The sequence below is a fragment of the Mixophyes fleayi genome, chromosome 1 (genome assembly GCF_038048845.1).
Source record: "Mixophyes fleayi isolate aMixFle1 chromosome 1, aMixFle1.hap1, whole genome shotgun sequence".
In the NCBI taxonomy this organism is placed as follows: domain Eukaryota; kingdom Metazoa; phylum Chordata; class Amphibia; order Anura; family Limnodynastidae; genus Mixophyes; species Mixophyes fleayi.
Window position 1 is genome coordinate 95,500,283 of NC_134402.1, and position 25,433 is coordinate 95,525,715.

Here is a 25,433-nt window from a genome sequence, read left to right on the forward strand (position 1 = left end):
TATTATAATGTGCAAAGTGCAAATAACTTGTTATTTGTATACGGAAGATGCCATAAGCAATTAAAGTGAAACAAAAAATATACACATATGGAATAAAATATAAAATAATTAACCTAAGATAAAATGTAAAGTAAGGTAAAAATAAGAGTAAAGAATATTGAAATAAAAATAAAATTAAATTGTGATGATGATAAAAATAAAAAACATAAGTAAATAAGATAATAATGTGAGACAATAAAGTGATAAGTGACCAAATTAAAAAGTCCATAGTTTGGTGACTATATAGAAAGAAGTACTCGATGGGTCTTAAAAATGAAGTCCTCAACAGACGTAAATCATGTAATCAGTGATGTTTATCACAGATCAAAATATAAGTAAGCATTTATAGCCATACCGAAAAATTATTGTAGTCATTGAGACCCTTAGGGGCAAGACTATCCATCTAAAAGATTTTCCTACGTTGTACTTGGTGGCTGCTGACATGGCGGTACAGGGGAAGGCGGAGGGGGAAGCGGCTGCATGCGTTGTCCCTCTCCTCCTTCCCGGGTCCTCCATGTCACTAAGGCTAGTCCTCCTGCTCCTGGGCTTGGCGTGTCTGACCCACCAGTCGGCCGCTCTGACTGAGGGGCTCTACTGCAGGCAGCAGGTGTGCTACGATGTGCTGGGGGTAAGCAGGGATGCCGAGAAGGCGGACATAGCTCGGGCGTACCGGCAGCTGGCTAGAAAGTATCACCCAGACCGGTACCGCTCCAGCGTGGACAAAGAGGCCGCACATAACCAATTCCTTCTGGTGGACACAGCTTACGAGACTCTGAAGGATGAAGAAACACGGAAAGATTATGATTACATGTTGGATCACCCAGAGGAGTATTACAGACACTACTATCATTACTACAGTAGGAGACTTGCACCAAAAGTGGATGTGAGACTAGTTATCCTGGTTACAGTGTGTGTCATATCACTTTTTCAGTTTTATAGCTGGAGAAGTAGCTACAATGAAGCCATTAAATTCTTAGCAACGGTGCCAAAATACTGAATACAGGCCACTGAAATTGCAAAGAAGCAAGGTCTATTGAACCGTGCAAAGGAAAAGGGGAAGAGCAGAAGGTCTAAAGAAGAAATTAAGGAGGAAGATGAAGAGATTATCAGGGACATCATCAAGAACAAAATAGACATCAAAGGGGGCTATCAAAAGCCACAACTATATGACATCCTTCCCTTCCAAATAATCTTGTTCCCCTATTATTTGTTCAACTATATTTCCTGGTATGTCTGGTGGATATATACTTTCAACATCAAGAGACAGGAGTATGGTGAAATGGAAAGACTCTACCTCATCCGAAAAAAACATGAGAATGTCAGAGTCTCAGTTTGATAGTTTAGAAGACGAACGAAAGATATTGTTTCTTGCTGAGGAACTGTGGATAAAAGAGAATTATGAAATATACAAAAAAGAGCAGGAGGAAGAAATGAAGAAAAAAACGGCTTCAGACCCACGATGGAAGAGATATAGGAGGTGGATGAAAAATGAAGGACCAGGAAGACTCACATTTGCCGATGACTGAAAGTGACATGTTGGCTTGGTCCTAAAAATTATTTTTATAAAATAAAATACACGTTTTTGTATCTTCTGTCAAAGGGCAGTAATCTAGAGCTCATGTACAAATATTTGAGATATCGTGTCTTTCTATTTTTGTGCCCTTGGGCTAGCGTTGGGCAATAAATGTTCAATCACTCTAAAAAAAAAAAAAAAAGATTTTCCTTGTTTTCCTCTTTAGTAGCTCTAAATTAAGATCACTCCCTCTCAGACCCATATGGACTCGTTCCATAGCAAAAGCCTGAAGTCCTGCTGGTTTACCCTCATGGTATCTTTTGTAATGCCTCGCTACAGTAGTAATTTGTTTAAGAGTGTGCATATCTTTTTCTGCTCGTCTAATGTTACCAATATGTTCTAGCACCCTCCTTTTCAGAGGCATGCTAGTCATGCCGATATAATGTAGATTGCAGGACATGTAAGGCAATAGATCACATTGGGAGAATCACAGTTCAAAAATTTGTTAATTTTCCATATCTTATGATAACGTTCCTTATATGTCCTAGTTTGGACCATATACTGGCAAGCCTGACATTTGCCACATTTGGGAAATCCAATGGGTCTATTGCTAATTCCCTCGGTGAGGGTAAAGCACTATGTACCAAACTATCTCTCAGATTTTTGGAACAACGCCATGTTATAGGTATCTTGTCTTCTAAGATTTCGTCAAGATCATCATCAGACTTAAGAACCCTCCAATGTTTTTGGAAGATTTTTTCAATCTGCTTCCATTCACAGCAAAAAGAGCCAACAAGGCGAATCTTTGAATCCTGAGTTCTATTTTTAGTGGATGAGTAGATGAGATCCTCTCTTTCACTTTAGTGACAGAGGCCTCAGCCTTACGAATAACAAGTTTTCTATAGCCCCTACAGATAAGTCTACTCTTAAGTTCGTCCGGTCTCCTATTGAAAGTCTGTATTTCTGAGCAGTTACGCTTCATTCTCAAGAGTTCTCCCTTGGGAATGCCCCTGATAACTGCAGGGTAATGGGAGCTAGATGAATGAAGAAGGCTATTTGTGGCGGTTTGTTTTCTATAGATGTCCATACTGAGGTGTCCATCTGATGTTCTACGAATAGTTAGATCCAGAAAGTTTATATGATCCTGATGTATTTCAAATGTCAATTTGAGATTTAGATCATTTCTATTCAGGGTTCTAGAAAATTCTGAGAATAAATTTTGTTCGCCATCCCATAAGACCAGAACATCATCGATGTATCTTAGCCATAAAACAATATGGCTAGTGTATATATAGTTATCTTCAGTAAAAACCTTCTCCCTCTCCCACTAACCAAGAAAGAGATTTGCGTACGTCGGCGCAGCAACGCACGCACTGCCCATTGCAGTTCCTCTTATTTGGAGATAAAATTTCTCCTCAAAAATGAAAATATTACAAGTTAGAATGAACTCCAATAGATTTAGAATAAAATCATTCATATCATCCACAGAACTCATGTCCAAAAAATATTTTGTTGCCTGTAGACCTTGCTCATGGTTTATATTGGAATATAAAGATTCCACGTCAAATAAGGCTAATTTTGTTGTTTCATTAAGATTGATATTATTAATCTTTGTCAATACATCTGAAGTGTCCCTTACATAAGAACCAAGGCTAATTACAAATTCTCGCAGTTGTACATCTATGTATTTACTAGCATTCTCTGTTAAATTATTAATGCCGGAGACTATTGGCCTCCTGGGAGGATTTATTTGGTTCTTATGGACTTTTGGGAGAATGTGGAAAGTGGCCACTCTTGGGTGACGTACTGTTAGGAAATCAAAGTCAGTGCTTGAGATAAATTCTCTTACAAGTGCATCTTGGATCAATTTATCATATTTAAACTGAAAGTTGGCTGATAGATTAAAAATCAATCGTTTGTAACAGCCAGTATCACTTAACTGACGATACACTTCCTTTATATATTGTGGTCTAGGCCATAGGACTATGTTACCGCCCTTATCAGATGGCTTTATTACCACATTGTCCCATTTCTCTATTTCCTTAAGTGCTTTCCATTCCCCCTTAAGCTGGGTACACACTACAGAAATTTCAACCAACTTTTTATGCCGAGCGATTTTACATGCGATTGATGGTCCGATCGCTTGGTCCATGGACTGCATACACATTAGCCTTGTTTAGGACGATAAAGGGAAGAGCGGACGTCCCTTTAGTGACTTTTTACAACCATGTTGTCGTGAGCATTGATACCAAAGATATTAGCATAAAGGGGCAGAGGTTTCGCTATAGTTAACATCCAAAGCTGCATAAAAAGAGAAGGCAACACTGTCTCTTCATTCATTCATATAAAATAGAAGTTTAGTAACATACATAACATTTAGAAAAACATTTAACTGCTAAAGTGCAATGCAATGAATATTCCCTAATAATAAAATCTCTTCGTATGTAATGGAATGCTCCATTCTCAGCGTGCATCATCACTGATTGGTCCACAGCAGAAACGAACGCCCATGTCTGAGTGTATAAAATGACAGAGGAACCTGTTTGGCGCCAAGGAGCGTGAGAAGATGGCGAGTGAGCAAGTGTCAGAGGGTGTTAAGGTTGAGGAGAAGGTGTCAGTGGGGGTTGCGGGTGAGGAGAAGGTCTCAGTGGAGGTTGCGGGTGAGGACAAGTTGTCAGTGGGGGTTGCAGCTATGGAGACGGAGACTGAGTCAGAGATGGTGCTGGAAGGGCCAAAAAATGTTGGAAAAGTTAAGGTGGAGGATGGAGATACTCAAGAAGAGCAAAGAGCAAATCCAATGAGCCCAAGAGAGGTGGAGATGATGGTCAAAGTATTGGACCAAGACAACAACGACATTAAAAAAGGTCAGTAGTAGGGATGTGCACCGGCGACTTTTGAGGTCTCGTGTTTTGTGTTTTGGATCCGGATTTTCATTATTTTTGGGGTTCGGATTTGTCTCGCAAAACACTTGACGAAAGGTCTCGGTTCGGATTTAAGGTTTTGGATTCGGATTTTTTTAAAAAAAAAAAAAAACATAAAAAGTTTAAAAATCAAGTTTTTGGGCTTATTTTCACTCCTACGCTATTATTAACCTCAATAACATTCAATAACAAGCATTTCCACTAATTTACAGTGTATTCTGAACACCTCACAATATAGTTATTAGTCCAAAACGTTGCAACGAGGTATCTTTCTGGACTGCATTGAGGAGTGGGTCACCACAATATGTATAATAAGAAAACCATCAACTTGTATGATTCGCACCAATAAATGTACCTGGACTGCGTAGAGGAGTGGGTCACTACAATATATATTAAAAACCCTGAACTTGTATGATTCGCAGCAATAAATGTACCTGGACTGCGTAGAGGAGTGGGTCACCACAATATATATAATAAGAAAACCATCAACTTGTATGATTCGCACCAATAAATGTACCTGGCCTGCCTAGAGGAGTGGGTCACCACAATATATATAATAAGAAAACCATCAACTTGTATGATTCGCACCAATAAATGTACCTGGACTGCGTAGAGGAGTGGGTCACCACAATATATATTAAAAACCCTGAACTTGTATGATTCGCACCAATAAATGTACCTGGACTGCGTAGAGGAGTGGGTCACCACAATATATATTAAAAACCCTGAACTTGTATGATTCGCACCAATAAATGTATCTGGACTGCGTAGAGGAGTGGGTCACCACAATATATATAATAAGAAAACCATCAACTTGTATGATTCGCAGCAATAAATGTACCTGGACTGCGTAGAGGAGTGGGTCACCACAATATATATTAAAAACCTTGAACTTGTATGATTCGCACCAATAAATGTACCTGGACTGCGTAGAGGAGTGGGTCACCACAATATATATTAAAAACCCTGAACTTGTATGATTCGCACCAATAAATGTACCTGGACTGCGTAGAGGAGTGGGCACTGCTCCTCCATCCTCTCCATCATATACATGTTGGAGTTTCAGCGTGTGACAACCTCTTGTTTTTGATAATGTCAGTGCATTTTGAATATTTTTCAATTTGCCCCACACCACTGAATGTACTTTATCTATGATACGCATCTATCTATCTTGACTGCGTAGTGTGATGGCCCCGGTACACAATTTGGTACCGAGGCCACAATATAATTAAAAAACCCTCCACGGGTCAGAATTCCACCAAAAAAGGGTATGGACTGCGTAGTGTGGTGGCCCCGGTACACAATTTGGTACCGAGGCCACAATATAATTAAAAAACCCTCCACGGGTCAGAATTCCACCAAAAAAGGGTATGGACTGCGTAGTGTGGTGGCCCCGGTACACAATTTTGTACCGAGGCCACAATATAATTAAAAAATTGGGCATCAACTGTCACCGTTGTTTAATATCTGATACACCTAAATATGGACTGCACAGTGGAGTGGCCCCAGTAGTAAATTTGGTGCCGGGGCCACAATACCTCCTCCAACTTCCAAGTGTAGTGTTTATAAAGACAGACAGCGTCGAAGTGTTATTAGTTGACTTTCTTAACCCTAAAATTGTCCCTGTTGCAAATATTCGTGCAATGGACAGTTACTTTTTTATTGAAAGACTCAAGCTTTCAAGTGTAGTGTTTATAAAATATAAACAACAATACAGTAATTTAAGAGCACGTCAATACCTCTTGTTTTAAATTATGACAGGGCATTTTACTTTTGGTTTAATTTCTTGAATTTGTTTAAATTTGGTTTTACTTTTTGAACATGGCAAACGACTGTTGATTGGTCATATAATGCAAAAAAAAAAGTTCCAAGATGGAATTGTCCTTGGGCCCTCACACCCACCCTTATGTTGTTGAAATAGGACATGCACACTTTAACAAACCAATCATTTCAGCGACAGGGCCTACCAAACAACTTTGGCTGAAATGATTGGTTTGTTTGGGCCCCCACACCAAAAAAGCTATTCATCTCTCCCTGTACAGACTAAACAGGCTCTACTGAGGCAAGATGTCGTCCTCATCCTCAACCTCTGATTCCTCTCCCCCTACAGTGTGTACTTCCTCCTCATCACACATTATCAATTCGTCCCCGCTGGACTCCACAACCACAGGTCCCTCTGTAGTATCTGGAGGGCAGTGCTGTACTTCATTGAGGAATTGATTATTCATTTTTATAAACATCATTTTTTCAACGTTATGAGGAAGCAACCTCCTTCGCCGCTCACTGACCAGGTTCCCCGCTGCACTAAAAACTCTTTCCGAGTACACACTGGAGGGGGGACAACTCAGGTAAAATAGAGCCAGTTTGTACAGGGGCTTCAAAACTGCCTTTTTTTCCTGCCAGTAACAATATGGACTGTCTGACATGTCTACTTGGATGGTGTCAGCAAAGTAATCATCCACAATTTTTTCTATTGTGACAGCATCCAATGCAGCGAGAGTAGACATGTCTGCAATGGTTGGCAGGTCCTTCAGTCCGGACCAGATGTTATCAGCATCCCCGCCAGCGCCTCTTTTGGGAAAACTGAGCTTTTTCCTCGCAGCCATTGATGTGGAAGAAAATGAGGGTGGAGCTGTTGGCATGTCACGGTCCTCTTCAGAGGACAATCTCCTGACCAGCAGGTCTTTGCACCGCTGTAGACTTGTGTCCGCCGGAAACAGAGACACAACATACGCTTTAAACCGAGGATCGAGCACGGTGGCCAGAATGTATTCCTCTGACTTTAAAAGAGTGACCACCCTCGGATCCTGGCAAAGCGTACGAAGGGCTACATCCACAAGAGCTACATGCTTGGTGTAATCGCAATGGCTTACCAGCAACTCCCTCACTTTCTCCAGCTGCTTCTGCAACAGCCTGATCAGGGGAATGACCTGACTCAAGCTGGCAGTGTCGGAACTGACTTCTCGTGTGGCAAGTTCAAATGGCTGCAGAACCTTGCATAACACGGAAATCAGTCTCCACTGCGCTTGACTGAGGCGCATCCCCACTCCTTTGCCTATGTCGTAGGTGGCTGTGTAGGCCTGAATGGCCTTTTGCTGCTCCTCCATCCTCTGCAGCATATAGAGGGTGGAGTTCCAGCGCGTCACAACCTCTTGTTTGAGGTGATGGCAGGGCAGGTTCATGCTTTTTTGATGTGCCTCTAGTCTGCGGTAGGCACTGGCTGAATGCCGAAAGTGTCCAGCAATTTTGCGCGCCACCGCAAGCATCTCCTGCACACACCTGTCACTCTTGAGGTAATGCTGCACCACCAAATTAATGGTGTGGGCAAAACATGGGACGTGCTGGAAATTGCCCATATTTAATGCCCGCACAATGTTACTGGCATTGTCTGACACCACAAATCCCCATGAGAGTCTAAGTGGGGTAAGCCACTGGGAGATAATTTCCCTCAGTTTCTCTAATATGTTGTCAGCGTTGTGCCTCTTATTAAAGCCTGTAATACACAATGTTGCCTGCCTTTGCACGAGCAGCCATTTTGTAGTTGCTGCTACTGATGCAGCTGTTGCTGTTGCTGCGGAAGGGGATGCATCTACCCAGTGGGCTGTCACAGTCATATAGTCCTTCGTTTGCCCAGAACCACTTGTCCACATGTCCGTGGTTAAGTGGACAGTGGGTACAACCGCATTTTTTAGAGCACTGAGGACACTTGATCGTACTTCTCTGTACATTTTTGGTATCGCCTGCCTAGTGAAGTGGAATCTCGACGGGATTTGGTACCGGGGACACAATACCTCCATCAACCCTCTAAATCCCACTCCACTGATGGCGGACACCGGGCGCACGTCTAACACCAACATTGCAGTTACAGCCGCAGTTATACGCTTTGCAATAGGGTGACTACTATCGTATTTTGTGGTCATGGCAAACGACTGTTGGACGGTCAATTGTTTTGTGAAAGACTTAGCGGTCTTACGACTTCCCCTCTGGGAAGATGACCGACTAACAGCAGCAACAGCAGCAGTGGCAGTAGTAGGCGTACCGCTGCAGGATTCCTCGGATGAATCCCGTATTGAGGAGGACTCAGTCTGGCTGCTGACTTGGGCTGCAGGACTGAATCTGATGGAGATTGTGGAGGAAGTTGACGAGGAGGGTGTTGCTGGTGTGTATCCAACTGGACCACGGGATTTAGGTGTCCCTGTACCGATGAGGGTCCTAGCCCCAGTTCCTGAACTAACCACTGAACTATGAAGGTTATTCAGGTGACGTATAAGGGAGGATGTTCCTAGGTGGGCAAGATCCTTACCCCTGCTTATTTGAGCTTTACATAAGCTACATATGACCATACATTGGTTGTCTGGATTTGGATAAAAATAACTCCAGACCGAAGAGGTGCATTTTTTGGTCTTCTGACCAGGCATGACGATGGGCTTTTTCATCCCATGGACATCAGCTGTTTCCCCCCCTGGTGCCTCATTTACAATAACCACATCACCATCCTCATCATCAAGTTCCTCCACAGCGCCAGCTACATCATCAATAGGCTCCTCCCGAGCCACCTCTTCCCGTACAGTGATGGGAAGGTCAGGCTTGACAACCACCAACATCCTTGGACTCGCCTTGGGGATTTGTGATAATTTCTCTTTAGAAGGCAGAGTTGTTTGCTGTTTTGTTGCTGACAACATAACTCTCTTCAATTTTTTGTAGGGGGGGGGGGGAGGAGGAGGGCTAAGATCAGTGGGTGAAGCTGAACCACTAGTCATGAACACGGGCCAGGGCCTAAGCCGTTCCTTGCCACTCCGTGTCGTAAATGGCATATTGGCAACTTTACGTTTCTCCTCAGATGATTTTAAGTTTCTCTTTTTGCTACTTTTTCTTAACTTGGGCTTTTTGGATTTTACATGCCCGGTACTACGAGATTGGGCATCGGGCTTGGAAGACGACGTTGATGGCATTTCATCGTCTATGTCATGACTAGTGGCAGCAGCTTTAGCATTAGGAGGAAGTGGGTCTTGATCTTTCCCTACTTTATCCTCCAAATTTTTGGTCTCCATTATATGTAGCACAAGATACTGCAGAATGTGTGAACTTGGTAATATTGCAGTACCAATGGACTTATACTGCTGGATTGCTTTTGCAAATTTGGTTATAATTACTTTTTTTTAAAAAAAAAATTATTTTAATATTTTTTATAACTTTTTTTTTATTTTTTAAAAACTTGGGAATAATGGGGAAATAACTATGCCCTTAGAAGCACAGAGCACAGGACACAGCACCACTGGACTGAACAGGACACAGCACAGGACCCAGCAGCACTACGGAACTCAGCAGGACAGAGCACAGGACACAGCACCACTGGACTGATACTGCAGAATGTGTGAACTTTGTAATATTGCAGTACCACTGGACTTTTACTGCTGAATGTGTGAACTTGGTAATATTGCAGTACCAATGGGCTTATACTGCAGGATTGGTTGTGCAAATTTTGTGGTAATTAAAAAAAAATTGAATTAGTTTTTAGTATTTTTTTAAATAACTTTTTTTTATTTTTTTAAACACAGGGGAATATTGGGGAAATAACTATGCCCTTAGAAGCACAGAGCACAGGACACAGCACCACTGGACTGAACAGGACACAGCACAGGACCCAGCAGCACTACTGAACTCAGCAGGACAGAGCACAGGACACAGCACCACTGGACTGATACTGCAGAATGTGTGAACTTTGTAATATTGCAGTACCACTGGACTTTTACTGCTGAATGTGTGAACTTGGTAATATTGCAGTACCAATGGGCTTATACTGCAGGATTGGTTTTGCAAATTTGGTTATAATTATATATTTTTTTTTAATTTTTAATTTTTATCTTTTTTTATACCTTTTTTAAAATTTTTAAAAAACTTGGGAATAATGGGGAAATAACTATGCCCTTAGAAGCACAGAGCACAGGACACAGCACCACTGGACTGAACAGGACACAGCACAGGACCCAGCAGCACCAGTGACCTCAGAAGGACAGAGCACAGGACACAGCACCACTGGACTAAGCACAGCACAGCACAGCACTGAACAGCACGAGATATAGCTGGACAGAGGACCACCTAACACACCCTCCCTCTACCTTGATCAATGCCCGAGTGAAGATGGCGGCGACTAGGGGGGAATTTATAGGATCCGAGTATCGCGAGATCCGACAACGGGATTATGAGTCAGAGCCTCAGTTTCAGATTTGAATTTGGCGCCAATACCCGGATCTGTCTCGGATCCGACTCGGATCGGCAACGTTCGGGTGGGCTCGGATTTCAAAAATCCGAGTGCGCTCATCTCTAGTCAGTAGCACATGTAGTGTACCTGCTAGAAGGACTTTATTTCATTGTAGTGTCACATAAAGCAATGTAAACGCCTAATTTGTAAACTAATTTTTTTATGTCAGAACGAAGAATTAACGGTGAGAAGGCCTGTTTAGATACCACTGATACCACTAATGTTACACCTGTTAGCAAACAAGAAAAAATTGAAAAAGAAAAATATACTAAAGAAGTTCTACACAAAGTTATTTCAGCGAAAATGTGTAGACAGCTAAATGCTTTGGGCACATACCTGTACCGTTATAATAACCAAAATGGGGCCTGTTTTCAAGAATGTATAGAAGTTAAGCCCGCTATTATTGCGATTTCGCCACAAGGACCAAAATATAAACTGATCTCGAGCAGTGTGCAAGGTGAGCAAATGAGAGTATTTATGTCATAGAATATAAATTACAGATATAGAAGTTAAATGGTAAACATTTTTTTATTTCCTTGTATTGTAGATAAAGAAATCAAAAGGGAATAGAAACCCGAAAGACATCAAGACCTGTTCTGCCACAAACCAGCAGCACCTTTAAAAAAACTAAATACTAAAAATAATACTCTGCAGTACTCTGCGATCTGATTGGTATGAGCGCGCTCACTTCTCATGCGGATCTTTCAGATAGCTGTGTGTGTAAAAATTTTTGTACCTTTTTCCTGCAATAAAAATGTTGCATGAACACTGTGTGGTTTATTCTGGGTACTAGTTTATAAATGTTAAAGTTTATAAAGAGTAAATATGAATACATTGCCAACATAGACGCAAAGGGTAATAGCACACGTGCTTTATACACGTGTAATGGTCTGCAGCCAGACAGGTGCAATACACATCGATACAAAACACAAGTCAGTGATGTGCGGATTCCGCACCACGTGGGACTGGGACAGACATCAAAAAGTTTACATACACGCGCCCCCCCCCCAGGTCGAGGAAGTATCGGAGGATTGTCGTGGATCGGACGTAAGTTTATACACACTGCACAACGGAAACGAGATTGGAGCGAAAATATTAAACGGTACGACCAACCAAATGAGGCGACAATCGTCCATTTGGGCAGACTTTCGACCATCGTGTCACTACACACACTGACCTGACTTTTGAACGAGCGGTTGTATGTCGGCTGTTTGAGCCGATTATTGGATGAAAACAGTGTAGTGTGTACCCAGCTTAAGTAAGGTTATGTTTAGTTTTAAATCTATGTTGTTTTTGATAATGTAGTCGATCCAAGTCTTTAGATACAAGGGGGTAAATGTATTAATGTCCGGATTCTTCAACTCCGGCGTGTTCAGCGTCTTCGGCGATTAAATTTAAAGCGGCGCTGCATTGTAAAGGGAAACTTCCCTTTACAATGCAGCGCCGCTTTAAATTTAATCGCTGAAGATGCTGAACACGCCGGAGTTGAAGAATCCGGACATTAGTACATTTACCCCCAGATCTTTATATGTTTTGACTTGGGGACAGATAGTCATATCTGGTGTAAACATGGATTTCTTTTTGTTTTTTGGAGGTAAGGTTTCCTCTGCTGGTTCTTTATCCAAAGGAAATTACAGCGTGTTCGATGTATCTAGTTCCTCCAAAATTTGGAGTGCTAGTAATTCCTCAGCTGAGTCAAGTTTTAAATTTTTTGGATTGTGATATAAATCTGAAGAGGTTGTTTGGTCTCTAGTTTTTGTGATAAAGAATTTTTTAAAAGTAGCTTCCTAGAAAAGAGTGTAAGGTCTTTCTCCCCCTCAAATCTGTTGAAATTCCTAGAAGGTGAGAAGGATAAACCCTTTTCTAAAAGAGATCTTTGGTCCGGAGTGATTTCAATATCTGAAAGATTAATAATTTTCATATTATCTTTTAGTAACGTGATTTCCGGTTGTATCTCCTGGGAGGTAGTTGTTGTATCGCAGATCTTGCTCCTCCAGAACTTTCCGTTTCTTTGGTCTGGTGTCCCTCCCCCCCCCCCCCCCCCCCCCCCCCCTCCCCGTAATGGTCTATACTTGTAGTTCCTCCTCCTTCCCGACGTCTTGGGTTTAAGTCTAAAAAATCCCGTATGGAGGTTTGATTGTCTTTAATTAGTGGGGACTGATTAGGAGTCTCATTATCAGACGACTCTCTTTCGGAGGTACTGAGACCTGATGTGAATTTTTTTGTTTTTATAGTGTCCCATCTGAATACTCTATTATTGATATAGTCATTTTTATCTCTGGAAAATTTGTGACTTTTTTTTATCTATGATCATTTTCTCAAATTGATCAAGATCAAGTTTGAATTTATCATATGCTTTCTGGAATTGTTCCAAGTTCTCATATCTTTTTAATTTGTCTCCCAAAGAGGTGATCTCTGTCGAATAGGATTGTAATAATGAATTGTCATGCTCCATCAATATGTTGATCAAGATCATCTAGTTAAAGCTTCCTCCCATTTCTTTTTTAATTCCCCATTAATGAGTTCAAAAGCTGGGTAGATCTTTGGTCTTAAACCTCTTGGGATCATTTGTTGTTTGAGATAATTATTGAACATGGTTCGATTCCAGAAAACCTTCGTTTGTTTATACATAGTGTTCTTTAAGTCATTAAGTAATGATGTCCATTCTTCTATTGAGCCATTACTATTCAGTGTACTACAATAGAACTCATCATCTGCATTTTCTTACCATTTCTCTTGTCTTTTTAAGAGATCGTTACTAACACTATAGGACGCCATAGGTCTAGGTTATTTACTAAAATTAATCATTGTATTTAATTATAACTATTTAATTTTAATCCCCTTTGTTTATGGTTCTTATATATATATATATATATATATATATATATATATTTTGTCATGAATACTGTTAATGACATAAAAATTAAAAAAATAATGATCATATTATCATCATATTAGGATCGGGTATTACATTGAAACTCTTAATCAGATCATTGTGTTCTCTTTGTTGCTCTTCATTTTCTGTTTTAATCCAACCTCACCTCCTCAACGAAAAAACGTCATTCAAATGTTGATAATAATGAGCGTCTAGCGTTGCTATAGTAACCGCTCAGTATGACGCATAATAGGAGGCGGGCTGGCAAATGCCAATAACAATGAACGTCTAGCGTTGACATAGTAACTGCTCAGTATGACTTACAACAGTAGGCAGTCCTTTCATAATAAATAGCCTATTGAAACGCCAGGTCGTGTAGCCTTGTTAAAGCTTAGCAGAGTGAAACGCGCGTCGGCGTTGTATACGCTGTCTCTCCTCTGTTCAATACAATTATATAGTGTAACAATAGGAGGCATTTAGCTGGCAGTATGCAGAGAAAGCAGGGAAGTAGAGTAAAACATTGGCACAGTTATGTACCTAGGTGGAGATTAAACCAGGTAAAAACATGTGTAGTTTAAAATTGGTTTACTTACATGATTTAAAAGCTGCTACCTCTCAGCAAACAGACAGGGTGGGTCTGATAGTCTAAACAGAGCCAGGGATGGGCGTTTCCTTTTAAAGAGAAGGTGGGTGTGTCACCTGTCCATCAAGCTAGGCCTGTGGAAGAAGTGTCAGGTATAAAACCCTGCTTGTTTCATTGTTCAGGGAGATCAATGCTGGGCTAGCTGGCTGATCTGGACAGAGAGCTGGACTATGTATAGTAAGCGTTGAGGGTCTCCATAATTGCTGTGCAAGTATACGGTGTCAAAACATTATTACCATCCTGACAATAAAGAACCATTAAAAGGAAGAAGTTGTATGCGTGTGCTTCTGCAGTAGCGGGCTCTTGCCACAAGGCCCAATGGCAAAACTGCTACGGACAGAGGGCCAGGTGCAAAGCTGTCTAATCTGAAGTGTTTTGAATGTGGTGAGCCAGGCAACTTTAAGGCAGAGTGTCCTAAACTACAGGAACCCATGGACTGTTCTGTAGCAGATATTGGACCTGCATTTCCAAGCTGTTTTACCATGAGTCCCACATGAGGAAGTCCTTGTTTGTTCCGGGTGACTGTGCTAATCAACCAAAACCTTGTTCTGGCCTTGGTTGACTCGGGGAGTGAACTCTCATTGGTTTCCAGCTCTGCTTTACCCGAAACCATAACTTCTCGGTTGCCCAAAGTGAAAGTTCTTTGCGTATATGGCACAACAGAGGAGTATGAAAGAACAATACTACCAGTCACACTCAAAGACAAAACTGTTATGGTGGTAGCTGCCATAGCACCTAAACTCCCATATCCACTCATTTTGGGGCGAGACTTCCCACTGTTTAATGATGTCCTCGGTGAGTGGATCCGGCCGGACATGCCGGCAACTGATGCAACGGTCAGAAGCCCGGTCTTAAAGGAACCGCCTAAGAATCCACAACATCTGGACATCGATCTTTGGGAACCGCCAAACCGGAATGCCATCCTGGGAGTCACAGCAGGAGTTCCACAAAAGCATCCAACTGTGGGGACACATGGGCAGTCCAAACTAGCATTGGTCGGTGATGTCGCAGATGAGCCCACCCCGCCTGTCAGTGAGGATACGGACTGGTCCGCAATACCAATTTTGTTTCCTTTGCAGGACTTTGCTCGAGACCAACTTAATGATGCCACTTTGGAACATGCCTTTAAAAGTGTGACTGAGGTAAATGGGGTAGCGAAAGCCGCCCAGCCTGCAGAAGGTATACCATATTTTATTGTTAAAAATAATTTCCTGTATAGAGTTGCTAATGTACAGGGGGAAAAAGTAAAACAATTAATGGTTCCTCAGGTCCATGTAACCCTAGTGTTAAAAGCAGCACATACACATGTCTGTGGGGGACACCTAGGGGAGGATAAAACACGGGAACAAGTTCTGCTTAGGTTTTACTGGCCCGGTGTACACATGGCAGTGAAAAAGTATTGCCGGTCCTGTCCCATTTGTCAGAGAACCTGTCCCAAACCCATGTACAGGGCACCTCTCATTCCAATACCAATAGTACATTTTCCCTTTGAACGGATAGCTATGGACCTTGTGGGGCCCCTGGAAAAATCTGCACGTGGGCACCAATATATAATAGTGGTGCTTGACTATGCAACCAGGTATCCAGAGGCAATTCCCCTATGAAACATAAAGTCCAGCACCATAGCTAAAGAACTTGTATTGATGTTTACACGCTTGGGAATACCCAAAGAAATTCTCACAGACCAGGGTACTCCATTCATGTCTAAACTGATGAAGGACATGTGCCAGTTGCTAGAGGTTACGGCACTTCACACCTCTGTATACCATCCACAAACAGATGGCTTGGTGGAACGCTTTAACCGCACATTAAAGCACATGCTCAGGAAAGCAGTGGCTCAAGAGAAAAAAGATTGGGACACTCTTATTCCCTATTTGATGTTTGCCATCCGTGAGGTACCTCAAGCTTCAACAGGGTTTAGTCCCTTTGAGTTATTGTTTGGGAGACAGCCCAGGGGTATCTTGGATATGTTAAAAGAAGGGTGGGAGCAGCAAGGTCCCAGGGAGCCAAATCTGGTACAATTTGTGTCCCAAATGTATGAGAGGCTAGGAAAGATAGGGCCCATTGTGCAGCAACATGTAAAAGAGGCTCAGGAACGACAGAAGAAAAGTTATGACAAAAGTGCTGTTGTTCGATCTTTCAAGCCTGGGGACAAGGTCCTAGTCCTGGTTCCTACCCAGGAAAGCAAACTTTTCGCCCATTGGCAGGGTCCATATGAAGTTCTAGAGGCTGTCGGTCCTGTCAATTACAGAGTCCACCAGTTAGGTAGGAGAAGGGAGCAAATATATCATGTGAACCTCCTTAAACCCTGGCATGATGAGGAAACCTCTCCTCAGGTAGTGAGTACTGCCACTGAAAAGTCTGAAGTGCCCATAGAGCCAGCCTTGTCCATTCAGCAGAGACAACAGACTGAAGAAATGATTCGCCAGAACAGGTATGTCTTCTCTTCCATTCCTGGGCGCACTACCTTAATCAAACACGACATTGTCACTGCACCAGGAGTCATTGTCAAGCAGAAGCCATATCGTATTCCAGAAGCCAGACGGGTGGACGTGAGAAAGGTGGTCAAGAAGATGCTCCAGTTAGATGTAATTGAAGAGTCCACTAGTGAATGGAATAGTCCCATTGTGCTTGTCCCGAAACCCAATGGGACAATTAGGTTCTGCAATGACTTTAGGCACCTAAACAGTATGTCGCAGTTTGATGCCTATCCGATGCCACGTGTGGATGAACTAGTGGAAAATCTTGCCGGTAGCAATTATTTAACAACCCTTGATCTAACAAAGGGTTATTGGCAAGTTCCCCTGACTTCCACGGCCAAGCCAAAGACTGCATTTTCCACCCCTGATGGTCTCTATCAATATAAAGTCCTACCCTTTGGGTTGCATGGGGCACCTGCCACCTTCCAAAGGGCTATGAATAAATTGCTACGACCTCACACAGCTTATGCAGCTGCATACTTGGACGATATAGTGATTTATACCCCAAACTGGGGATCACATTTAGCCAAAGTTGAGGCGGTCTTAGCTTCATTACGGTCCGCAGGGTTAACAGCTAACCCAGAGAAATGTGCCATAGCCATGAGAGAAGCCAAATATTTGGGGTACATTGTTGGTCGAGGGCATCTAAAACCCCATTTAGACAAAGTGGAGGCAGTCAAAAATTGGACAAGACCAGAGAAAAAGTCACAGTTAAGAACCTTTTTAGGCTTAGTAGGTTACTACAGGCGGTTTGTAAGCCACTTCACCACTAGAGCTGCTCCACTTATGGACATGTTAAAAAAAAGTTGTCCAGATAGATTAACCTGGTCTGACTCTGCAGAAACCGTCTGGTCTGATCTTCCGTTAGCTCTTTGTTCCTCTCCAGTTCTACAAGCACCAGATTTTACCCGGAGGTTCTTCCTCCAAACTGATGCTTCTGGTGTTGGCTTAGGTGCAGTCTTGTCACAGGAGAAGAATGGAGTAGAAAATCCTGTCCTGTACCTAAGTCGTAAGTTGCTTCCAAGGGAACAAAAATATGCCACTGTGGAGAAAGAATGTCTCGCCATAAAATGGGCTACAGAAGCTCTGCGCTATTATCTCCTAGGCAGAGAGTTCACCCTAATAACAGACCATGCACCATTAGGATGGATGAAGAACAACCGGGAGGTAAATGCCAAGGTAACCCGCTGGTTCTTGGCACTACAACCTTTCAAGTTCTCAGTAGAACATAGGCCTGGGATTCTACACAAAAATGCAGATGCGTTGTCACGAAAATATGCGCTCCTCGCGAAGTCTGCGTCCCCCTACTTGGAGACGCTAGGGGGAGGGATATGTAACAAAAGGAGGCATTTAGCTTGCAATATGCAGAGAAAGCAGGGAAGTAGAGTAAAACATTGGCACAGTTATGTACCTAGGTGGAGATTAAACCAGGTTAAAACATATGTGTAGTTTAAAATTGGTTTACTTACATGATTTAAAAGCTGCTTCCTCTCAGCAAACAGACAGGGTGGGTCCGATAGTCTAAACAGAGCCAGGGATGGGCGTTTCCTTTTTTTTTTTTAACTCTTTATTTATGCAAATAACAGAAGTTCCACATAGCAGATAATAAAAAAAGAAAAACATTTGAACATAAGGGCCAAAACATGTCAATTGAGAAACGAAAAAAAAAGTCAGGCAAATGACATATTGTTACACAGATTCCTAAACATAAAAAAAGCAGTAAGTTAACCCATGGAAAGGAGATAGGCTGACCCAGCCAAGGATGTTGGAAGACTCAACTGCCCTGGAACTCTATGTCGATGCTGTTTTTATTTTTTATTTTTTAGAGAGAGAAATAGAGGAGAGAGGGAGGGGGGAGGGATGGGGGGGAGGACCTGGTAAGAGCTTCTGAATTAAATAGCCTTTTAAGTAGCGGGCATATTTGCTTGATGAAAGGAGTACCAAAAGTTCCACACCGTATTGAAATTTATAATTTTGTCATGGAGAAGGCTGGTGATGTATTCCATAGAGGCCATGTACCACACACGAGAGACTACACTTTGGAGGCTGGGTGAATGGAGGGACTTCCATTCCTTCGCTATCTGGAGGCGAGTAGCGGCACAAATGTGTTGAACAAGTCTATCTGCCTGTTTAGTTAGGCCTTTGACCCGGGAGCATAGCAGCATAACCATTGGGTCAGTTAACACCTCAACGTCTAAGATTCTTGTCATTAGGTCAGCCACCTGGGACCACAAATTTGAAACACTAGGGCATGTCCACCATATGTGGTAGAATGAACCCACCTCCCCACAACCTCTCCAACATGAGTCTGAAGTGCCAGGATATATTATATGAAGCTTTGAAGGCACTAGATACCATCTTGTATATACTTTAAATGTGTTTTCTCGTATTGAGGTGTTATTGGAGATTTTGGAGATTCTCAACCTTAGCCGGGACCATCCCTCCTGATCCAGAACTCTACCAGTATCCCGAAGCCATGCCGCCTCAAACGATTCAGTGTCAGTTTTTGGTTCCAGGAAATTATGGTATACCAAAGATATTAGTCCCGTAGCTCCTGGCCTATACACACAGCTCCTCTCAAAAGGAGTAAGGCTACGTAGCTTAGAAGATCTACAGAGTGATTGAATAAAGCCTCGGATTTGAGTGTAAGCAAAGTGTAAGGACGAAGGAAGGCCCTTTTTTTCTCTTAGATCCGGGAAAGTCCGGGGAGCAAAATCTCCCAAAATGTGAGTAAACTGAGTGACACCCGCCTCTTGCCAGGGGCGCGAGAATGACCGCATATTTCCTGCCGGAAAATCCGGATGATGCCACAATGGTGTAAGAGGAGAAGGAAATGAGGTGAGCTCCCACTTTCTATGGAGCTTGTCCCACAAGTTGAGTGTGAACTGTATGGAGGGGTGCGAATACACTGAGGCCGGCCTTTGAACTCTGGGGAGCGAATTCAGGTTGTGATCTGGTGTATGTGCGTTCTCTAGGTCGACCCATCTCTTGATCCCCAGAGCAGACTGCCAGGAAATGATATGACTAAGGTTAACTGCATGATAGTAGCGCTCAAAGAGCGGAAGTCCATATCCCCCTGACTGAGTGGATTTACTCTAGGCAAAACATTCATTTTTATCACACTAATCCTACCAAACCAGGAGACAAAAAGCGAATCCCATTTGGCCAAGTCTCTTTTTATTGAATCAAATAAGGGGGTGTAGTTGGCGTGGAATAGTTGTTTGTATTCTTTTGTGATCTGAACCCCTAAATATCGTAGCGCCTTTGGGCGCCATTGAAAATCGAACGAAGATTCGAGAATAGTTTTGGTGACAGTAGGGACTGAAAGGGCTTCCGATTTGGAGTTATTTATTTTATAGTTTGATAAGGATCCATATTCTTTAAGTTCTTTAAGAAGATTTGGGAGCGAAATAAGGGGGTTTGCGAGTGTTAGTAGTACGTCATCAGCGAATAAGGAAATTTTAAAATGGCGAGGACCAATTCGAATCCCTGATATGTCCGGGTTTCTTCTAATAGCGGCAGCTAAAGGTTCTATGCATAAAGCGTATAAGAGGGGGGACAAGGGACACCCCTGTCTAGTGCCATTGCCTAATGAAAAAGCTTGGGATAGGAGCCCATTGGTCAATACCGATGAGGTGGGGTGGTGATATAGGGCCTGAATGGCCGAAAGAAAGGTCCCGTTTAAACCGAAATGACTTAACGTGCTGAACATGAAAGGCCACGAGAGTCTATCAAAAGCCTTTTCGGCGTCTAATGCCAAAACCACTGACGGGATCTTATTCTGATTAATATGGGCAATAATGTCTATTGTACGTCTAGTGTTGTCTAAAGCCTGCCTGGTGAGGACAAAACCTACCTGGTCTGGGAAGACCAGTGTTGGTAAATAGGCATTTAAACGATTCGCCAGAATTTTGGCGAAAAGTTTAATGTCAGCATTGATTAGTGAAATAGGGTGATAGCTGGGGCAACAGGTCGGGTCCATGTTAGGTTTAGGAATCACCACTATAGTGGAACGCGTGGATTCCGCATGAAATTTACCCTCCGTCATAATGTAATTAAACAGGTGCGTCAAATGGGGGACCAGTTCTTTGGAGAATGTTTTATAATAAAGCATCATAAAGCCATCAGGGCCGGGGGCTTTGGAGTTCTTCTGTGACTTTAGTGCCAGGGTTACTTCTTCATTGGAGATAGCCTCGTTAAGAGTAGAAGCCTGGCGGGAGGATAGTGAAGGAAGAGAACAATTATCTAGGTAGGTATTGATGGCTTGAGGGGAGGCTTTAAGTGAAGTTTGGTCCTTATGAAGATTATACAGATTTTCATAATATTTGTGGAATGTTTCGTTTATGGTCCTAGGGTCATAAGATAGGTCCCCTTTTTTGTTTCTAATTGAATTAATTATTTGGGAGCCCCGTTTGGCTCTCAATCTCCTGGCCAAAAGGGAATTGGCCTTGTTGCCTTTTTCAAAAAATGTTTGCTTAAGCCATCTAAGCTGGCGTTCCGTTCTCTCTGCCAGAATTGACTGAATTTCGCCTCTAGTCTTTTGAATTTCCTTCAACACTGAATGGGAGCTAGACTCCTTATGTGTTGTTTCCAAATTTTTAAGTTGAAAAGTAAGTTTATCAAGCATCTCATTACGTTCTTTTTTTCTGCGGGAGGCAAACTGAATGATATCCCCCCCGTATGACTGCCTTGTGGGCTTCCCATATAGTGGAGATCTGAATCTCTGGGTCTGAATTGATTTCAAAATATTTTGTGATAGAATCAGATATGAGATCTTTAAACCCAGGGAGTTTAAGTAGAGTCTTGTTCAATTTCCAGGAGGTTCTACCCCGAGGGTTCAGAAAAAGATCAACCGTTAAGGATAATATAGAGTGGTCTGACCACGTGTTGGAAACTATATCAGCCCTAGTTATATGTTGGAAGATGTTTGAGCAACCCATAAACATATCAATCCGAGAATAGGTTTGGTGGGGTAAAGAGTAAAATGTGTAATCCCTCGATGAGGGATATAACGCTCGCCAGATATCAAATAGGCCGGCCTCAGTCACTTGTTTTTGCAGATGTTTTGTATGTGAAGATGGGGGGGGGGGGGGGGAGTGCCTAGAAGCGGATCTGTCTAAGAGGGGGGACATAACGGTGTTAAAGTCACCCCCGAGTAAAAGCAAACCCTTACGGAAATTATGTAGTTCCGAGAAAAAGTGTGTGAAAAAAGCTGTCTGACCTGTATTTGGCGCATAAACGTTGGCAAAGGTTATATCTAGATGACCAATCTTTCCCATCAGGAAGAGAAACCGGCCCTCAGGGTCGTCCTTTACTGCTGACACGACAAACGGAACTGAACTGCGGAGAAGAATGGCAACACCATTCCTCTTTGTAGAATGAGAGGAATAATAGGCATTAGGATATCTTCTTGAGGACAGGGAGGGATGGCCACCCGCCTTGAAATGAGTCTCCTGTAAAAAAATTATATCACCATTAAGTTTTCGTAACGTATGGAATAACAGAGCGCTTTTGAGGTGTGTTTAACCCTTTAACATTAAGGGAGAGTGTTGTAAGGGTCATGATCGATATTCTCAGAAGAAACACAAAGAATAAAGATGTTATCCCTCAAACTGAAGTACCAGGGGGGAGGGGATTGGAGGTGGGGAACAGGGAGTGGAAAGGGAGGGGAAAGAAGAGTAAAGAAAAGAGGAGTTATGAAAGAAGAAAGGCAAGGGTGTAGGTTCAGGCCTCAATAGCAGAGGAGAGACCTACTAGGACAGTGCCTAAAAAGCTATATTAACTTAAAAAACAAGGCAAAGTTTGCCTATTCAGTTATCAGAACCAAGGCACAGAGTTCGGGAGTGCATGTAAAATATAGACTACCAGATAAACTGCTAAGAAAGTCCCAAGGTATGTGGGTGCGTGGCTAGGAGGACAGGATACGTCCCCCGCCCGTACATAAATAACATAATAAGGTTAAACCGAAGCTAAACATGTAACCAGAAACAACAATATCTACGGTAGTTATGAGAGCAACATGAAAATATTGACATTTGTTAGAAGAATAAAAGAAAATACAAACAGAGCAAGTAAAGGCACAATATTACTTCACGTCTCCTCTAACAGAGACATAGATTTACAAATCAAGGGGGTTGTTGCGAGGAGCTCTGGGGATCGCTACCCACAATCCTGTCAAGACGGAAGAGATGGAGCCTGCGGAGTAAGTCTTTTCCTTCGTTCGGTGTTCGGATCGACTCTTGACGGCCCTCAATTTCAATTATCAAACGAAAAGGGAAACCCCAGCGGTATTTGTATCCGTTTTCTCTAAGGATGCTGGTAACCTCCCTGAGGTCGCGTCTCTTGGCTATCGTTGAAGGGGCAAGATCTTGAAAAACTTGAATACGGGATTCTTCGTAAAGAGTATAAGAAGAATTCCGAACCGCTTTGGTAATAAGTTCCTTGGTCTTAAAGGATAGTAATCTCAATATCACATCACGAGGGGGTTCGGTATCTTTCGGGCGTGGTATCAAGGCCCTATGAACCCGTTCGATCTGCATTGGGTGATTGGATAAGGCAGGGTCCAGAGAAGAGAAGAACCTACTCACATAGTCCTCCAGATCCTTAGGTTCCACTGATTCAGGGATGTTGCGTAATCTGAGGTTATTGCGACGTTCCCTGTTCTCCACATCCTCCAGCTTGTCCCTCATGAAATCGTTGTCCTTTAGCAGAAAATCTATATCTTTTGAGGCTTCATTTTGGAATGTAAGTGACGACTCCATCTTGTTTTCCAGAACCGAGGTTCTTTTGGAGATTGCAACCATTTCTGCTTTGAGATCGCCTATAGCCTTCTGAAGATCAACGGAAAAGGCGTTAGTGCGCTCCACGATTAAATTTCGTAATTCAGCAAAGTCCGCCTTGGTTGAGGGAGAAGCAGTGGTAGGAGGGTCTTGGTCGCTCTGGATCTCCGAGGGTGAGTTAGGAGTAGATGAAGTATGTGCTTTGTCCTGACGGGAGAAGTGCTGAGTTATCTCTCCTGGTGCGCCTCTGCGGCCTCTACCCGCAGATTTATTTATGTAGAGTGCAGAATTTCTGGGAAACCGTTTGCTAATGTTGAGTATGAGACAGATGGGCGGGGAACAAACCCATGTGGGTTAAGTGGACATAGTAAGTTGTGGGAAAGTTAAGTAGAGAGGTAGTATCTACCCTAGTGTCCCGCTGTTAGTTTTCTCTCTGGATGTTCTGGTGACTCTAATATGACTCCAGGAGAGCCTACCGACAGAACTTACTGTGAGGCTGGGGTGCGAAGTCCACGGTCTGTTTAAAGGGATATTACAGTTTGTCCAGTGCGCCCCTGTCTGGCCAGAGAGCTAACTTCCACAGAACATACTTGAGGAATTTATATACTTGTAGACTTAGGGTGAATATTGTAGTAATGAAAGACCGCCACCAGGTGTCAGTGTTGCTACACCAGGAGATCTCTATCCAAATCTATTACAAGTTGAATCTAAGCAGAAGTGTTTCCACTGAATGAGGCCTGTTATTTAGCAGGTGATTCTTTCTATCTGTAGGAGATCTGTATTACAGCCCTGCTATCTGTAGAGGACCAACCTCCCTCGGACAGGCAATATAAATTGGTGCAGACAACTTGTACCTTATTTGAGACCCCGTACTGTCAGCGGGGCTGGCATCAGCTCTTGTTGTATAGTGCAGTGTTCCGTGGTCCAGGAGCCACAGCCGTGGACCGGAGGGGCGTTTCCTTTTAAAGAGAAGGTGGGTGTGTCACCTGTCCATCAAGCTAGGCCTGTGGGAGGAGTGTCAGGTATAAAACCCTGCTTGTTTCATTGTTCAGGGAGATCAACGCTGGGCTAGCTGGCTGATCTGGACAGAGAGCTGGACTATGTATAGTAAGCGTTGAGGGTCTCCATAATTGCTGTGCAAGTATACGGTGTCAAAACATTATTACCATCCTGACAATAAAGAATCATAAAAAGGAAGAAGTTGTACGCGTGTGCTTCTGCAGTAGCGGGCTCTTGCCACAATAGTTTTCACATTGTTAGGATGCTTTAGGGTTTAGTATTGTTAGAATCCTGCCGCTCTTTATAACAGATTCACTCTACGTATTTAGGTTACGAATAATAGACTCTTTAGCCAATTTAGCATAGACACAGCAGTAGCTTTCATTCTTAGCTTATTATGGCTCTCCTCTGAAAGTCAGATCAGTAGCTCTGCTTACTAATAATTCGATATGTGGGAGATCTAAGAGTGATTTATACACCTCATTTCTTAACTCTGTTATGAGAAAACTGACTTATTTACATAACAGGGATACAGCAGTTAACTTTGTATTAATATAAATAGGAAGCTTGATATAAGGTTTCTTCTGAACATATAAAACATATTATTATAATCAACCACCGAAGGAGAAACTTCTCCACATTAGCTATATGATTATTAGATCTCTAGTTTAGCCATGTGTGAGACATATCTTTAGGATATTCCACTTCCTAACAACCATAAAATACTTACCCATTTAATGCCATATAATAGGTAGAGAACCTATGATATCTCTCTATTTCTTTAAGCATCCTTTAAATAGTTAATGAATAATTGGAGAAACAGCGCGTTCTGGTAGTTAATCTATCGGTCTTAACAGTTATTACTTTATAGTCATTCATGTCATGTGCTCGTTTTAATATTTCACTACTTCTAATATAATAT

The 25,433-nt window shown here is 42.5% G+C and overlaps 1 pseudogene; it reads left to right on the top strand.

Moving 5' to 3' along the window:
- The first annotated feature begins 481 nt into the window (after positions 1 to 481).
- LOC142105097 (dnaJ homolog subfamily C member 25 pseudogene) lies at positions 482 to 1,637 on the top strand (annotated as a pseudogene).
- Positions 1,638 to 25,433: the final 23,796 nt, after the last annotated feature.